The sequence below is a fragment of the Chlorocebus sabaeus genome, chromosome 21 (genome assembly GCF_047675955.1).
Source record: "Chlorocebus sabaeus isolate Y175 chromosome 21, mChlSab1.0.hap1, whole genome shotgun sequence".
Taxonomy (NCBI): domain Eukaryota; kingdom Metazoa; phylum Chordata; class Mammalia; order Primates; family Cercopithecidae; genus Chlorocebus; species Chlorocebus sabaeus.
Genome location: NC_132924.1, coordinates 13,338,691 through 13,354,556, shown reverse-complemented (window position 1 = coordinate 13,354,556; position 15,866 = coordinate 13,338,691). Strand labels below are relative to the sequence as shown.

Sequence of the window (15,866 nt, the reverse complement as noted above, 5' to 3'; positions counted from 1 at the left end):
GATGGAGGTAACAGGGGAATGAAGTGGACTCTGTGAGTTTCCTTAGTTGTATTTTTGTTTAGTGTGCTGGTTTTGCATTGGTTGGCCTCTAGCCAGGAGGTGGTGCTTTCAAGAGTGTATCAGCTGCCCCTGTGGAAGAAGGATCAGGTGGTGGGTGGGGCCACAGAGTTCCCAAGAGATTATGTCCTTTGTCTTCAGCTACCAGGGCATGTAGAGAAGGACCGTCAGATGTGGGCAGAGTTAGGTGTGTCTGAGCTCAGACTCTCCTTGGGTGGGGCTTGCTGTGGCAGCAGTGGGGGATGGGGGTGTGGTTTTCAGGCTGGTGGATTTATGTTCCTCAGGGGATTATGGCTGCCTCTGCTGAGTCACACAGGTTGCCAGGGAAGTGGGAGTATGCTGGCAGTCACAGGCCTTATCCTGCTGCCATACAGCCTGCAGTCCTAAAGACGGGTCTCACTCCCGCCGTGGCCCTCCCAACAGCACCAAGTCAATTTCTGGGCAGTTGGTGACCAGGGCTGAGAACTTGCCCCAGAGAACTCAGCCTTCCTGCTGAGAAAGCAAGTAGACTCATGGTTTTCTGATGTCTCATTGAGCCAGCAGTGGTGATCCAGTTCCTTCAAAGGGTCTGTGGATTCTCTCAGCTTTCTCGGTATGTTCCTAGGGTAATTCTTGTAGCAAAAGTTCACGATATGAGTCTTCACATGTGGCTCTATCTGTTTGAGCAGGAACTGCAGGCTAGCCCTGCCTCCTATTCCTCTATGGTAACATCTCTGATTCTCATTCTCCTTATTGCTTTCCCTAGAACTATCAAAACAATGTTAAATGACTACATTTTCTCATTTAATGGTGATATTTCTATTTATGAAATATGATGTATTGAAAATTGTCTATGAATTTTCATCTAATGTAGGCATTATTTTGTTTGCAATTTTATAAAAAGTTCTTATAAGAATATTTTAAATTTATCACTTTAAGGCCGGACATAGTGGCTCATACTTGTAATCCCAGCACTATGGGAGGCCAAGGTGGAAGGATCACCTGAGGTCAGAAGTTCAAGATCAGCCTGGCAAACATGGTGAAACCCCATCTCTACTAAAAATAAAAAATTAGGTGGGTGTGGTGGTTATGTGCCTGTAATCCCAACTAACTTGGGAGGCTGAGGTAGGAGAATCACTTCAACTCTGGAGGCGGAGGTTGCCGTGAGCCGAGATCACACCACTACTCCTCAGCCTGGGTGACAGAGTGAGACTCTATTTCAAAAAAATAATAAAATAAAATTATAACTTTAACATATATAAAGTTGCATGTATTTTCTAGTTCTTTTCCTTTTGAAAAATTTGTTATGAATGGGAGATTCTTGATTATCCATCTGTCCTTAGCTTTCCCTGATAAATTTTTATTTTTGTTAGATTTTTAATATTTTTTGTTAAATTTCATATGCTAAGTCTATATAGATTTTATATTTATTATTAAAAAGAAAAATTAATTTGTTGAAAACTTCATTTTCAGTCTTTGCTATTAAATATTTTGCATTTTTGTAATTTGACAATTTATGTTTCCTTAGAAACTCATTAATTTAATTTAAAATTGCAAATTACTTATACAGGGTTATTACTATGGTTCTTTGAAAATTTGTATTTCCTTTCTATACATATATCTGTATATTTGTGTTTTATTTCTATAGTTTTACATTCCAGATTCTGAATTTTATTTTTAAAAGGATGATATTTAATTTATTTAGAAATTCAAATTATTTTTACTTTTCAAATTTATCAAACTTTGTCATTCTTCTTAACCCCCCACCATGCTTTTCTCAATCTAGTTTTGTTGTTTTATTTCTAACTTTTTGATTTAAGTGATTTTTGTGTTTTTCATCTTAAAATAAAAAATCAAATTATGAGGACTACCAATATGCTTTTTTGTACAGCTTTTACCTTGATCCTAAAAACATAATAAGTGACATTACTGTTGTTATTCTCTAAATGATGTTAGAAATAAATTTTCAGTGTCACAAAATAAATAGCACTCTAACATGAATTTTCTCAGCAAAGCAATTTTACTTCTATAGAAGGATGCATCTCCCAGATGGAGCAATGGCGAGAGCACACCTGAACATGGGAGGGGAAAGAGTTTTTATCCCTGACACAGGTAGCCCTTACTGCTGTGTCTTTCCCTTATTGGTTAAGTTTGGACCACACAGTCTAGGCTAATTCCTATTGGCTATTTTAAAGAGAGCAGGGGTATGAGCCAGAGTGGTGGGGTGAGCTGTTTTGGTGGGAAAGACAGTTACAGAACAGATGACTAAAGGTGACTCAGGTCAGAGCAGGTGACCAGGGGTGACTCAGGACTGAGCAGGTGACCAGGGAAACAGATGTGAACTACTAATTATAACTGGTGGGGAGGTTGTTTACTGAAATTAGGGGCACGGAGATGAGGAGAATGAGGAAGTTAAACTTTAAAATGAAGATCATAGAACTGAACATACTGACATACTGATTCTTTGAAGAGAAACTTAGAACTCACTGTATTTAACAATGACATACGATTTTAATACAGTATTTTTATCAAAACTTTAGAAGACTTTTTTCAGATACTTATTATCTTCTCTCTTTCTTTCCCTCCCTTCCTTCCTTCCTTCCTTCCTTCCTTCCTTCCTTCCTTCCTTCCTTCCTTCCTTCCTCCCTCCCTCCCTCCCTCCCTCCCTCCCTCCCTCCCTTCTTTCCTTCCTTCCTTCCTTCCTTCCTTCCTTCCTTCCTTCCTTCCTTCCTTCCTTCCTTCCTTCCTTCTTTTTTGATAGTGTCTTGCTCTAGCACCCAGGTTGGAGTGCAGTGGCACGATCTCAGCTCACTGCAACCTCTGCCTCCCGAGTTCAAGCGATTCTCCTGCCTCAGCCTTCTGAGTAGCTGGGATTACAGGTGCATGCCACCACACCTGACTACATTTTGTATTATTAGTAGAGATGGGGTTTTACCATGTTGGCTAGGCTGCTCTCAAACTGCTGACCTCAGGTGATCCACCCACCTCGACCTCCCAAAGTGCTGGGATTACAGGTGTGAGTCATTGTACCCGGCCTATCTTATTTCTTCCTTCAATATTTTTATAAAATAATTTTAAGGACTTTTTTGAAGTTCAATTTACATATGAAAAAGAACATCCAACGACTTTTAATAAAGTGAATATAATTATATAATCAGTACCTACCTCAAGAAACAAAACCAGACCACCACCCCATAAATTCCATCTAATCACATCCCTGTTGAGGTTAACTCTTATTTGCATCTTTTTGTTTTTGTTTTTAATACAGCTTAATGTATTATTAAAGGCAATCTTGTAAACAAAACTCAGGACAAGAAATAGAACTTTGGCAGCTAACTTATAAGTCATTCTATGTACTCCATTCCAACACAACCTGTTCTATCTAAATGATTTTTTATAATTCATTACTCAAGAGTGTATTCCTAGACACCACAGTTTAATCCTGTGTGTTTATAAGATACTTGATAGGGCCTTTAAGTTACTCAATTCACAGGTCCTTTCTCCATTCCTTTCATTTCTTTACAAACTCTCTGTTGAAGAACCTGGACTGTTGGACATGGAGAGTTGGCCTACAAACTTTGCTGACTGCATACTGATGATGGAATTTAACATGTTCATTTCTTCTATTTCTTTCAGTTGCAGCTGGATTCAGATGTTTAGTTAGACTAGGGTTCAATCCTTTGGCATGACTAAACAGGAGATGATGTTCTCTTTCATCAAGAGGCACATAATGTCTGGGCCAGGTGAGGTGCCTGTAATCCTAGCACTTTGGGAGGCTGTGGCGGGTGAATTGCTTGAGCCTAGAGTTTGAGACCAGTCTGGGAAACATGACGAAACCTGTCTCTACCCAAAATACAAAAATTAGCCAGTCTCATAACCCTTGTGTAAAAATAAATAAATAAATATTAAAAATGTAAAACTAAAAAGTAGGCACTAAAAAGTAATAGCTGGTCTTTAGTCTTTTTTTTTTTTTTTTTTTTTTTAGCTGTTAGCAGTTTTGATGTTGAATGCTTAGGTGAATTAGTCCATTGCAAAATGGTGACATTTTAACCTAGTCTTTTTGTTCTCATTTACTAGTTTGGATAATTTTGTACAGAGATGCTTTAACTGTCTTTTATTTGGCTACTCAGAGGTACAGTTCATACAGAAAAAGAGATAGAATTTATTTACTCAGTTTTCATGATAATTGGTTTTCAGCTGTCCTCAGAAAGTGACAGATTAGGTTTCATGTATTTGTTTCCTTGTATCATTCTGACTTCATTCTGATAGAATTAGAGTGTATCACAAGTGTCACTTTGTGCTTAGTTATCTCTTTTACTTCTTAGAATTTTCCTTTTTTATTCTCTCCCCATTCTCTTTTAGTCATTTCTTCATCCATATCCTAGAAATAATAACTCAAATGTTTAAATGAAGGTTCAATGCTATACCACATAAAATCCACCTTGTGTAGAAACAGACATGCCCTTGTCATTTAACTGCAACTAACTTACATAAAGAAAGTTGCAGATCTGAAATCAAATCTATCTTGCTTGCTACAAGTTGCTACATGCTATATCTATTTCTGTCTGTGGGTAGATAATGCAGTTTTACTTGGGTTAATCTATGTCAATAGGTGAAATCTCAACATTAAGAACTAATTATGTTTGAGAACAGAAAGTAGAGAAAATTTTTTAGTTGAGCAAGTGTTTGAGGTTGGTATATGTAAAGAGAGTTGTGATACTACTTACTCTGAAAGGAAATCATGCTGTATGGGATTGAATCTCTCTCAAGTATTTCCTTGATTTTTCCCTGTAGTCATAGAAGTCAGATATTTTTGTTGAGTTTGGAGGTGGGTTTTGAAAAAAAACAATTTCTAACTTCTCTATTTACAAGTACGTGTAGACAAAAGAATTGTAATTTATAAAGCAAAATTAGGTTTATTTCTTCATCCCTGGAAGACTGACTCTCTCCTTTATAATTCTATTTCATCATTTGTAAAATAATTAGAAAATGAAATTCAAATAACTACTCTTGAAAAGAAGAATAAATTTACATCCAAATAATGGTCTGCAAGTCCCTTATTATACTACATATCTGTGTAATTAGTTTAATTATAACTAAGTCACACTTGCATTAATTATATTTTAACCTTGATTATTTGTAATGTTAATTGCACATTTGTATTCAAAGAATTAAATAGGTAATTAGCAGCACAATGGAATTTTTCACTACTTAGAGGGTTGAAATGTACCTTCCTGCCCATGAAGCCCATAGCTTATTGCTACCTAATTGAAACACATCCACTCATCCATTCATTATATTAAGCTATTTTTGTCTCTTCTTTGAGGTTATATCATCTAAAACAGTGCTCTTTTACTTTCCTGTTCAATTTACTGATTTCCATGAATGCACATCTTCAAACTTGAGAGTAATACATGTCTAAATATATTTCAAAATTGGCCACTATAGTTTGGGTCCGAGCATGTCATGTTCTCCTGATATACTGATAGTTGTCACAAATTGACCACAGGCCAGAAATCACATGCATTATTATTATTATTATTATTATTATTATTATTTATTCTCTGTGGCTCTTCTTCCTGCTGTCGTAACTCTCAACTTTTTGTCTCGGCAAGTTGTCAACGCTGCAGCATAATAGACTAGGTCCCAGAGGAAGTGAAGACAAGGAAGTGAAGTAAGGAATTTAAGGCTAAGATTTGTTTTATGAATTTGATCAACACGGTTGAGAAGTGGGCATAAGAATAAATAATTATTTGACTTAAACTAGCAGGCTCATGTCTGGCACACTAAAGTCCTGCTAAAGTAGTAGCAAGATTAACAAAAGTCTCTAAAATTGGAGACAGGTTTTCTGATGAAAATCTTATGTTGTGATATTTACTTAAAATATGAAAGGCTGTGGCATTTTTATTTGGTCAGCACAGCGTTAAAATTTTGGATTTGGATTAGCGTTGGTTCCAGTTTGTCACAGTTGCCACCATTGCTTGTTGCCTTATTGATGGACACCGTCAAATATTTACTCGTACTATTATGTCTGAAATTATTGAAATTTATGGCTCTTGAACACCATAAATGTTAATCTCATTAGCCATCATTTACTGTGTCTCTTATTCAGTGAGTATTAAGTTAGGGGCTTTACATTCTTGATCTTATTTGATAATTATAATGACAAAGAGGTTGTTATCCTAATTTTATGACAAGAATCTAAGATTCAGAAAAATTAAGTGGCTTGCCAGAAGTCAAACTTCTAGAACATGATGGAGTTTTGAATCCAAGTTTTGGAAACTCTAAATCACATGCACTTACTATCCACCCTTTGACTATTAGAGAAAACCCACAAAGTAGTCGTAATCAATGACACAGAATATAAAATATTTTAAAAGGGAGAAGGAAAAAATATATATATAAAATATCCGGTGGCTCAAGCCTGTAATCCCAGCACTTTGGGAGGCCGAGACGGGCGGATCACGAGGTCAGGAGATCGAGACCATCCTGCCTAACACGGTGAAACCCCGTCTCTACTAAAAATACAAAAAACTAGCCGGGCGAGGTGGCGGCGCCTGTGGTCCCAGCTCCTCGGGAGGCTGAGGCAGGAGAATGGCGGGAACCCGGGGGCGGAGCTTGCAGTGAGCTGAGATCCGGCCACTGCACTCCAGCCTGGGCGACAGAGCGAGACTCCGTCTCAAAAAAAAAAAAAAAAAAAAAAAAAAAAACATATATAAATATCATATGATATATATCATAGTTATATCTATATATATTTTAAAAGGAAAGTTGACAGATATCAGAGCAGGCATATATTTTTATAATAAATATTTTTGGGAGTATCTTTCCTTAAAAAAATCAAACACTCAGAAACTGGGTTAAAAAAGGTAATTTTTTTTCTACATGACACAACACACCGTTACAGTGAAATTAAAAATAATGGCCATTATGCAAATGAAAACAAAACAAAACTGTATAAATACGTTAACATTTAAAAATATGATTCAAGAAAAGACACATTTGAGGCAAAGACACTACTAAATAAAATATATTATTTGATGTGAAGTCATTGCAGTCAAGAAATTCTGTGTATGAAAGACATAGAATAAGGTGAAAAGCAAAATCTGTTGGGAAAACCAGAAAAAGAATGAGAGGATATATCAGAAGGAAGAGATCTTAACTCTTTACTCTAGTTATCTAATAGTTTAAAAGTGTAATACATTTGGAGAATGAGTTTCACATCATCAACACAAGAAACAAGACTGTTTATCATACAAACATGACAAATACAACTCCTCATATTTATTTGTGAAGTACTAGAGTAATTCCCATTAAAATAAGAAACAGAATAACATGATCAACCTTATTATTTAGCATTTTCTGGAATTTAAGTTCCTACTATAAGATATAGTTTAAAAAATAGCATGAGTATACTACAAATTATTATCTTTTATGTCATATCATACAGTTAAATACCCAAGAAGATCAATTAAGAGATAATTTCAACTAAAGTGGCCAGAAAAAATAATAAATATATACAAGGCTATATAATATGAAAAACTTAATTACAATAGAAAAAACACATGTAAGGTAATAATGAATAACCTTAGAAGGAAATATGGTCAACCTATATGTTAAAATCTAGATGATGTTTTTAGCGTAAAGGAATACATAAGTAATGAGATATATACCATCTTGCTGAATGGAAAAGCTGAATCACCTTACTATTATTCTCCTTTAGCAAGTTTTATAGATTTAATGTAATTCCAATTGATATTGCAGAGAATAGAGTAGGCTTTACCCGGAATTTCTGAAGTTTTAAACAGAAGAATAAATAGATGGGTCTAATTATGACATTTTTCAAAAAGAATAGGTAGATAATGGCTAATTGACTTAAGAAGTATTTCAGTGCATTACATTGACTTTGTAATAAAATAATGTCTTTCCAATTGGATCACTTAATCAATAAAAGAAGAGAAAATCAAAATGTAAAAAAGGTAGTATACACATTTTACATTAGCGATAAAGGGAAAAAAGTTGCAAAATTTTCCTGAGATTGGTATTTTCTATCCCTCAAAGAAAATTAGAAATAAAGGAAATAAATGAACACATTGTTTATTCAATACAGACATTTCTTTTAGACATTAAATTAATATAAAATTTTCACTAGAAAATACAGATATATTTAAACATAGAAATTTAAATTTTTTCTGTAAGTCAAAACATTAAAATTGAAAGACTGAAAAAAGGATCAAATAATACAAAGCATTAATAGATATAATATGTAAATTACTGTATAGTGATAAAGAAAAGACTACAATGATAATAAAAATAGGCTAGCTGAGCACGGTGGCTCATGCCTGTAATCCCAGCACTTTCGGAGGCCGAGGCAGGTGGATCGCCTGAGGTTGGGAGTTCGAGACCAGCCTGGCCAGCATGGTGAAATCCTGTCTCCACTAAAAATACAAAAATTGGCTGAGCATGGTGGCAGGCACCTGTAATCCTAGCTGCTCGGGAAGCCGAGGCAGGAGAATTGCTTGAACCCCAGAGTTGGAGGTTGCAGTGAGCCAAGATTGCACCATTGCACTCCAGCCTGGGCAACAGAGGGAGACTCCATCGTACCGAAAAAAACCAAAAAACCAACAAACAAAAAAACCCCCAAAAAACGCATAAGACTTAAGCATTAAACACAATATGAAAATGAATGGCTAATAAACATTTTAAACACCCAAAATTTAGTGCACAATTTCATGAAGATATAGTAGAGTGGACATTGTTATATGCTTGTCTTTGGAATATAAATCATTATAATTTTACTGGAGTTTAGCATGGCAATATATATAAGAAATACTTGGGCTAGTAATTTTCCTTCTGAGAATTTGTACCTAAGGAGATAACAGAAACTTGGATAAAGGTTTAAATGGAAATATATTTATTCTAGTAAATAAGTAAGAAGATATTGTTCCTATATATTTAACAATTATGTTAATTACAAAATATTGCTGCAAAATCATTTAAAATGATATTAAATAGATTAAAATGGAAGATTAGGATAACTTGAAAATGCTCTCATTACTAGATAAGAATTATCTAGAACTATTATATTAGTACCCATCTGAGGTCACAACAAAGAAGGGAAATTTTCAGGTGCCGTAAAAGAAAAAACCAACAAACCTGATGTGATACTGTGCAATATATATTTTTGTCTTAGACTCATTTCCCAGCCTACAACTCCTAAAATTATTGGAATGTCCAAACTGATGTCATTTTATGCTAATGATTTATGGGGCTGGCAGCCTCTAGGTCACTTCAGGATGGGGCTGGTCACCAGAAAGACCAAAACAGGATTAGACGACTTGGGACTTTCAGGCGCACCCCTCAATCTCAGGGGACCATGAGGGGCTGAAGGTTAAGTAGATCACAAATGACCAACGATTTATTCAACCATGCCTCTGTAAAAGCTTCTGTAAAATCCCCTGGTGACTGGGTTCAGGGAGTTTCTGGATAGCTGAACACATGATAGTTCCTGGAAGGTGGTTCCCAGAGAAGGATGGAAGCTCCATATCCCTTCCCACATGCTTTACCTTATATACCTTTTCATTTCTGTCTTTTGTAATAGTCTTTGTAATTAACTGGTAAATGCAAATAAGTGCTTCCTTGAGTTCTGTGAGCCATTCCAGCAAATTAATCAAACCCAAGATGAGGGTCATAGGATCCCTGGCTGATCCCAAAAGGTCAGAAGCTCAGGTAAAACAATCTGAGGCTTGTGACTGGCATCTGAAAGGGAGCAGTCTTGGGGACTGAGCCCTCAACTTGTGGGGTCTGGCGATGTCTGCAGGCAGATAGGGTCAGAATGGAACTGAACTAGAGAACGCTCAGCTTGTGTCTGCTGCAGAAATGATTGCTTGATTGTTGGTGGGGAGAAATCCCCACACATTTGGTCACAGAAGTTTTGTGTTGATTGTTGTGGTGTGAGAGCAGAGGAAAATCAGTTTTCCCACTTTCATTCCAGAGTAATTGCTTGTGTTGCTGCCTAAGAAAGGGGCAAAGCATACGTAGATTTCTGATTGGGAGGCATAGGTTTTAATGTCCCTGATGGTGCAAGAGCTATGACTGCAGCTCTGCATGAGGAGAAGCATTGAACTGAAACTCTGAATAAAGCTAGTATCGTTGAAAGGCTGGCTGCATCCTTACTGAAAGGGTAGGATCTAGAAAAGTCCTTCTACTGGCATAGAAAGATAATAGGAAAACATTGATTTCTGTCTAGGATTAGAGGTGAAAAGAAAAAAAAAACTCCCCTAGAAGTTTGAAAATCTGAGCTTATACCCTAGCACTTAAACTCCTAGAATTGTGAGAGTTTAAATTTAACTACCTATGATCTGAGAACCACAACTCCCCCTACCCAAGAATATAACATGAACATTGACCCCAGTTTGATGGTACCCATGGGCACTTTTAAGAAGAAAATACAAATCTTTGCAAGGATGGTCTCACAGCTCATATATCATTTTTTTAAAGACCCCATTAAAGTGGAGTGCCTAAACAAACATTACAGAACACACAAGACAACTATCTACTATATATATTAATGGCTATAACAAAAAGGAGAACAAAGAATGTAATGTAAAAGAACTACAATCACAAAGAAAATGTAAGAAGTACCATGATATTATGAGAGAGAATAGATTTGGAAAAAAAAAGTACTAAGATTAAAAACTATGGCTATTAAAAAGAAAAACAATGGTTGGGTTAAAAACAAATGATGTACTGCTAATAAAAAATATGAAAATCAAATTATGTGAAATATGGAGGATAGAAGAGGTCTAATATAAATCTAATTAGATTTCTGTACAAAAGAATAGAGACAATGGGAGAGAGGCACCATTTGAAGAAATAATAGGTGAGGATTTTCTAGTACTAAGACAGTTGATTCCTTCAATTGAAGAAACATTACAGTTATTGAGTATAATAAATAAGACATTCATACGTAGCCACTTTGTGTTGAAACTAAGAATTCCAAAAACCAACTCTTAAAAGAAACAAGATGGCAGGTCACCACACAGTAAAAAATACACCTGCACCTGTTCACAATAATAGCCCCACTAGCCACTTGTAGCATTTAAAATTAAATGTAAATATGTTAAAATCAAATCAAATTATAATTTTTTTCTCAGCAGCCACTAGCAACATTTCAAGAGTACAAGAACCTTCTGTTTCAGACAGCACAGATACAAAACATTTTCATTGTTGCAGAAAGTTTAATTTGGCAGTGATGAATTAGACCAAAGACCAACTTCTTGACAGCAAGAATATAAACAGAATACAGTAAAATTAAAGAACATAATGAATCAAAATGCCTTAATAGTTGTCAATGGTTGTTATATCTAGATATATAATTATAGGTAAATTTTATTTTTTCTTAATCCTTCCTGTACTTTCCAAATCTTGTGCTATGATCATGTGTTAGATTATCAATTAAATAATAAACAGGATATAAACTCTTAAGACAAAAGCCTTTCTCTTCACATTTCAAACTAACATTTTTTGAGTTTGCTCCATTTTAATACATGCAACTGGGATAAACTGTTTTTTCCTTTGGTTTTCTCATTTCTTAAGTGACCCCATCATAGAATTCATGTGAAAAATAGCTATGAAGTGCTATGACACCATCAAAATTCTAAGTATTATGTATATAACACTTAAAAAATTATGTATAAATTACTGTGCTTCATAAAAACCAATGCATTACTAATACATACGAAAAGACATGGAACTCATTTATTGCTTTTAAAGGTTTCGTCTTCCTTTAGACTAATATGAATCACAAATTAGAGTAGTTTGAATCATAACCTCACCAACTAGCAACTAGTTGACAATTTAATTTTCTCCCATTTAAAATTAAATGACAATTTAACAATACTAACATAGGAAAACAGTGAAAGAGAATCCTCCCTAATTTTACATCAAAGTGATTTTTATTCTTTTTTTTTTTTTTTTTGAGACGGAGTCTCGCTCTGTCGCCCAGGCTGGAGTGCAGTGGCTGGATCTCAGCTCACTGCAAGCTCCGCCTCCCGGGTTCACGCTCTTCTCCTGCCTCAGCCTCCCGAGTAGCTGGGACTACAGGCGCCCGCCACCTCACCCGGCTAGTTTTTTGTATTTTTTTTTTAGTAGAGACGGGGTTTCACCGGTTTAGCCAGGATGGTCTCGATCTCCTGACCTTGTGATCCGCCTGTCTCGGCCTCCCAAAGTGCTGGGATTACAGGCTTGAGCCACCGCGCCCGGCCATAGTGATTTTTATTCTTGCAGACAACAGTTAAAAAAAATTATCTAACTGTGCCTCTATGTATGTACGGATCAATCATCTGTCTGCATGTACACATGCTTGCAAGTACACATACACAAAATGCAAATTTACAGTGTATATATATATTTTTCATTCATTTCATCCAGTCTTTTAATTTACAACATCATATCAAAATGTTTTCGGAACTGCTGCACAGTCTTCACATGAATGCCTACCTTATATTCCACTGGTTTTCTGTGCCAGCATGTACTGAGTCACTTCTCTGTTACATAGTTATATTCTCATTTGAATTTCTCTTCCCTGGAACAAAGTATCTCTTAGCTGAAAAAGTCTTACTCTGTGAAAGAAAATGCTGCCTGTTCCGTGCTGTATCTAAGATAGGGCAGAATGTACAAACTAGCAGAAAGCATCTGTATTTCGCCACAAGCATTGACTTCAGTGGGCCCACGTAGATCTGTATTAGAGGGGTTTCCCTGCTGCTTGCTGCCTCAGGCTTCCATGGGAAGCACCCAGAACACAGTATGTGCAGAGGTGTGCTTAATTTCACACTGAAGATGCTCACTCCTCTGCACACATGGTCCGTGATGTCCCAACTTTACACTGGTGTAAAGTTGATACACATTTCAGTGAATACCATACTTTGGGTACCCATACAATCATTCTTTTCACTTTCAGTGCAGTATTTACTAAATTACTTGAGATACTCAGGACTTAATTTTAAAATAGACTTTATGTTAGCTGATTTTGCCTACCTGTAGGCTAATGTAAGTGTTCTGAGCACGCTTAAGATAGGCTAGGCTAAGTGATGACGCTTGGTAGGTTAGGTGTATTAAAAGCATCTTCAACTTACAATATTTTTAACTTACAGTAGGCTTATTGGGATGTAACCCAATCCTAAGTCTACAATATTTTAAATTTACAATAGGTTTATAGGTTTATTGGGATGTAACCCCATCCTAAGTTGAGAAGCATTTGTATTTGCTAATTGTTGATGTTTACTTCCTGTTTACTAACACACTACCTGTGGTGTGGCGTCTGTCATCCAGGATGTCTTTCGTGTCTTTTCAAGAACAACAAGGTTAATGCATAACTGCATAACTAGAACTGATAATATGTTCTTTTTAGTGGAAAATACCTTCTGTGTGTAACAAACTGCTACCTTCTCATACACAGTGAGTAGTTTCATTTGTTAGTTTTCACTGGAAAATATTATTTATCCTATAGAAATACATATATTTCTATATTCCTATCCTGATATGCCACTATAATTAAATCATCTTAGGTACTGTCTTTGTTTCATTACACAGTGGTATTAGAAAACTTCTGAAAGTCCCCCAGCAGAGCAATGTCCCTAAGCATTTTGTTAATTAAAGGATAATGTCACTAAAGAGGAATATTGGAAGGAATTGCTTTCTTTCTCAGACATTTAAATACAAAAGCCAAATTGAAGTCTTTGTAAATCTAGAATCTGTTTTTCTTTCTAAGGCTATGCCAATATAAAACCATATTTTCTTTAATTAACATAATACACTGCTGGGAGTAAAAGATGATAAAAACACCAGCATGAGACACTTTTTTTTTTTTTTTTTTTTTTTTGTCCAAAGATTGTTAAATGTCAAAAGCAACCTCACACTATGGCTTATATATTGAGCTGTGTGAGAGTTCACATGTCGACTTCCAGTCTTCAAATTAGAGTTAATATATTGTTTGAGCTCCCTAGCGCTTCATGGGAAGTCCTCCCTGGGAGACCTTATCTCCCTTTCAGCTGCTCTCGTTACACAGAAACTAAGCCACCATGAGCAACGTACAGGTTCCCTCATGTCAGGGTGATTTCTGCATGCCTTGCTGGCACAGCTTCTATGTTCACTACATGCTCCTTGCACCTGGGGAGCTCTAATCATGTCAGTGCCAGGCACAGGTGAGTCTACTGACTCACACAGGAAGGGAGGATCATTCTCAGCTTCTTTCTAAGGTTGAAACTTGACTACATCTCTATTAAAATAGAGATGGGTGGCTGTTGCCTGGTAAACCTATGGCCAAACAACTCTAGCCTATTTAGGAGTCATTATTTCTTCTTTACTTTTTAAAAAAATTTTACTTTAAGTTCCAGGATACATGTGCAGAATGTGCAGGTTTGTTAGATAGGTCTACATATGCCATGGTGGTTTGCTGCACCTATCAACCTGTCATCTAGGTTTTAGGCCTTGCATGCATTAGGTATTTGTCCTAATGCTTTCCCTCCCCTTGCCCCCTACTCCCCGACAGGCCCCAGTGTGTGTTATTCCCCTCACTGTGTCCATGAGTTCTCATTGTTCAGCTTTCACTTAAGAGTGAGAACCTGTGGTATTTGGTTTTCTGTTCCTTTACTAGTTTGCTGATGATGATGGCTTCCAGTTTCATCCATGTCCCTGCAAAGGACATGATCTTGTTCTTTTTTATGGCTGCATAGTATTCCATGGAGTACATGTACCACATTTTCTTTATCCAGTCTATCATTGATAAAATCAAAGAAAAAATCATTTTTTCCTTTAAATATTGATGTATTTTTCTTTTAAATTAGTTTCTCTGCATTGTTTCAGCTACCTCTAATTTTCTGGAGATTTTGTTTGTTTATGTTGTTCATGGTACCTATTTCCTTCAAATAACTAATGTTTTATGATTGTCCACTCCTATTTAATATGTGAGCATTAAAATCCTTAATGAAAACCCTTGGTATATGGCTAGGGCTTACTGACTCTATTCACCATAGAGTAAGTCATCATTTTGATAGAATTTGATGAGGCAATAAAAGTAAAATGTACATTTAAACTTCATCTTTAATTAGATGTCCAGATTAACTAAAACCACTTTTGCATTGCCACTGTAATCCCATGTGATCATGTTGTATTCCTTTGAATTTTTCAAAAATTTGAATTTCCAGAATCAATAGTGAAATATTTTTGAGTTACAGACACATAAGTCTAAGGATTATTAGATCTGTCCTTTTTCTCTCCAGTCTTGATAATGTTCTTTGATTTTAGATTTAGACTGCTTTTAGGTTATTACTTTCTTCTTATTTTTTCTTTTCAAATAAATTTGTACATATTGCACTCCTTTTTTTTTTTTTTAGATATATATCTGTTTTAATTTGTTTCTACTGACCGCCAACTTTTTCATTCATTTTAATAATGCTTAGTTCTCAATTTGGTAAAACTAATCTTAGTTGTTTTTTATTTTTGTAACAAAGGATGACTGCAGTGGGAGATTCCGTGTCCTGATTTCCTGACTATCAGAGAATAGGTTTCAGTTGCCTTCTGTTCTGAAAGACAAGAATGCACATGCCATTCTTAGGTCACACGTTTTCTCACCAGACTCTGGGCATTGTCCTACTGTTTTCTGACAGTCAACGTGCAATGGAGAGGTCCGAGGCAGCCTCACTTTGCTTCTTGTTCAGATATTTACATGTTTTATGTTCTTTACTCTGAAGTTAACCAAAAAAAGTGAGGAAACAAAACCCATTGAACTCTTTGTCAAATCATCAAGGCTAAGTAGTATTTTCATTTTC

The 15,866-nt window shown here is 35.9% G+C and overlaps 1 protein-coding gene across 1 annotated transcript in view; it reads left to right on the top strand.

The window, feature by feature from the left end:
- ABCA13 (ATP binding cassette subfamily A member 13) overlaps positions 1-15,866 on the top strand; it is a 502,662-nt gene that overhangs the window by 381,184 nt on the left and 105,612 nt on the right. The window lies entirely within an intron of this gene.